Source organism: Gossypium arboreum, chromosome 2 (genome assembly GCF_025698485.1).
Source record: "Gossypium arboreum isolate Shixiya-1 chromosome 2, ASM2569848v2, whole genome shotgun sequence".
Taxonomy (NCBI): domain Eukaryota; kingdom Viridiplantae; phylum Streptophyta; class Magnoliopsida; order Malvales; family Malvaceae; genus Gossypium; species Gossypium arboreum.
In genome coordinates, this window is record NC_069071.1 from 73,027,982 (window position 1) to 73,031,315 (window position 3,334).

The window sequence follows — 3,334 nt, forward strand, 5'->3', positions numbered from 1 at the left end:
CACACACATTTTTTTTTTCTTTTCTCACCCATGCTTAGTTGTTTATTATTTCTAACATCATCCATTAGTAAAACATGTTGGGAACATGTTCCTTGCCCATAACCTTGTCATGGCCGGCCACTCCTCCTTAGGAAGGGATTATTTGACATGCAACTCCACCTTTTGTTAACATGTACTAACAAGCCATTTAAAATTAGCCTATCATATTTCACCATGTTTCACTTTGATCCCTATTTAATACTTTCTCATACAAATGGGTAAAATTAGAGAATGAAATTTCCACATATGCATGCACACACATAGTAAGCATAGAATATAACAATTAATTATTTTTATGACTCGGTTTAGTGGTCCCGAAACCACATTCCGGCTAGGGTCTATTTTGGGCTGTCACAACATAGGTGAGCATAGGAGAGCGAAAGGAATGAGAAACGAGCCAAAAACGGAGAAAATGGGCCAACGTATGAAATCAACACGGCCTGGACTTCCTCACACGGATAGACCACACGGCCATGTCAATTTGGCAGAATCGAAGCACGACTCACACGGGTAGAACACATGCCCGTGCCATTCTAACAGGCTCGAGCATGGCCTAATGTAATCACACATGGGCGTGTCTTTGTCGAGCCCAAGTCGAGTCCAATTCAAAAAAGACTAATTTTGAGGGCTTTTAGACATTCTAAATCCTATAAATACACCTTAAAGGAAGAGGAAAAAGGTGGCAGAGAAAAGGAGGCAGGGAACTGCTCAAAGGAAGCCAATTGATCCATCTCAAAAGCCGGATTCACCATCAAGACTGAAGATCTTCCCTCAATTTCCCTTCAAAAGTTTTAGGTTTTCTTTATATTTTGTATTCATTATTCTTCTGAGATGTTTTCCTTTTTAGTTATGAACTAAATCCCCTAAATACCTAAGGGGAATGAAACCTAAGACGAATCTTGTTATTATTTTCTGAATTGTATGATAAATATTTAACTTGTTCTTAATTATGTGTTCTTAATTCTTGTTTTGATATCCCAGGATACTGATTCAAGATAAGCTCTTATTTAGAGGAGGAATAGACCCTGTCTAAGAGTACATTTGTCATAATTAAGCAGAGTTGATTGCGCACCTAGAGATAGGGTGATAAGATTTTGCCAGATTAGGGTGAAACCTAATAAAGGGATCCATAGATCGAGTTAATGCAACCCTAGGGTGTTAATTAGAGAAAAGTCTCAATTATTCAATCTAGGGAGGGATCTCTACGGAACAAGTTAAATGAATAAATCGTCTGATTCAGAGTCAGAATAACAAGTGAAGTCTAGGTGGATTCTTCCTTAGGTATTGTCTTAATTCAATCGTTTTTCTAAAAGTAATTCCCCAATTCTATTTTTTGTGAATTCTTAGTTTATATAATTAGTTAGTTAAAACAAAACCCCCTTATTCTTAGGTTAGATAATAAAAAGACAGTCATTACTAGTACTTTTAGTTCCTTTGGGTTCGACAATCCGGTCTTACTAAAACTATACTATTGTTCGATAGGTGCACTTGCCTACATCATGATAATAGTTAGTTTCAAGAACGATTAATTATAAATATATAAAACTTACTTGTAACGAAAATCGCAATCAAGTTTTTGGCACCTTTGCCGGGGAACTAAGATATTAGAAACACTCAATTTTTATTTCTTTAGCCATTTATTTTTCTTGCAAGTTAATTCTATTTTATTTTTATTTTTAGTATTTATTAATTTACTTTTTCTTTATCTTAGTAGGTTTTTATAGTTTATGACTAGAAGAAACCCGTCAGGACCACTACTTTTTGATGAAGAAATCGATCGCACAGTTTGCAGAAACCAAAGAGAAATAAGCAAAGCATAAGATACACATAGAACAAGCAAGAGAACGATATTCAAACCCTAACCGAGGAGATGGCTGAAAACCAAGACAATCAGCTACCTCCTGCGATACCCGTTGAATTAGCAAATTAAAATCCTGCTCCTCATACTGTGTATGATTATGCTAAACCTACTTTAATAGGAATTGAGTCAAGTATAGTTAGGCCTGCTATTGCTGCAAATAATTTTGAACTAAAAGCTAACACTATTTAAATGATACAGTAATTTGTTCAGTTTGATGGTTTGTAGGATGAGGATCCAAACACTCACTTGGCAAATTTCCTGGAATTTTGCGATACATTTAAAATTAATGGCATTTCTAACGATGCCATTCGTCTTTGGTTATTCCCTTTTTCATTGAGGAACAAAGCTAAACAGTGGTTGAACTCGTTACCACGAAGGTCAATTACTACTTGGGAACAAATGAACGAAAATTTTTTATTAAAATATTTTTTGCCGGCTAAAATAGCCAAATTACATAATGATATCTCTTCATTTGTGCAGATGGAATTAGAAACTCTTTACGATGCATGGGAGAGATACAAGGACCTACTACGAAGGTGTCCTCACCATGGACTACTTCTATGGTTTCAAGTTCAAGCATTCTACAATGGTGTGAACCCATCGACAAGGCAAATGATTGATGCAGCAGCTGGGGGAACCATCAACAAAAAAACACCTGAAGAGGCCTATGAATTTATTGAAGAGATGTCACTGAATAATTATCAGTGGCAAGTCATGAGACTAAGCCAACTAAAACAGTAGGAGTTTGTAACGTCGATTCGGTTACTATGCTGTCAAACCAGGTAGAACTTCTAAATAAAAAGATTGATGGTTTGTGACAACCCGAATTAGGGCCTAATCGGAATAGTGGTTTCGTGACCACAAATCCGAGATAGAAATAATTGTTTTATAATTATTTTGGGGTTTATGATATGATTGCATGATTGTGTGAAAATTTCGTGATGAAATTCTATGCCTAAAGTGCTTAAATTGAAAGTAGGGACTAAATCGAATAAGTTGCAAAATTTGCATCACGGAAGTTTTTAGTATGAAATTGTTTTGGAATATTAATTAGGAGGTCTTAAATAGAAATTTGACCAATTTTAAGTTCATGGACAAAATTAGGACATGGAAGGAATTTTTGAAAGTTTAGTAAGGAGGGGCATTTTGGTCATTTGGATATTAAATGAAATAAAATGGGAAAAATAACACAAAATTTATCATCATCCTCCTTAGTTGCTGCCGAATTCTCCTCTCTCCATAGCTAGGGTTTCTTCAATTTTCAAGCTCCATAGTAAGTGATTCCAAGCCCGTTTTTAATGTTCTTTACGTTTTTGGAATCCCGGAAGCTCGATTAAGCTTATGCTAGTAATAATTTAACCTAGGGTTCATATTTGGAAAAATACCCATAGGTGAAATTTGTGTATTTTGATGTTTTATGATAGAATATGAGGT

The 3,334-nt window shown here is 35.3% G+C and overlaps 1 non-coding gene across 1 annotated transcript; it reads right to left on the minus strand.

The window, feature by feature from the left end:
• Positions 1–2,348: 2,348 nt before the first annotated feature.
• LOC128289964 (small nucleolar RNA R71) lies at positions 2,349–2,454 on the minus strand. The gene has a single exon (XR_008279604.1). It is a non-coding gene; the product is annotated as a small nucleolar RNA R71 (small nucleolar RNA).
• Between the last annotated feature and the right edge of the window lie 880 nt (positions 2,455–3,334).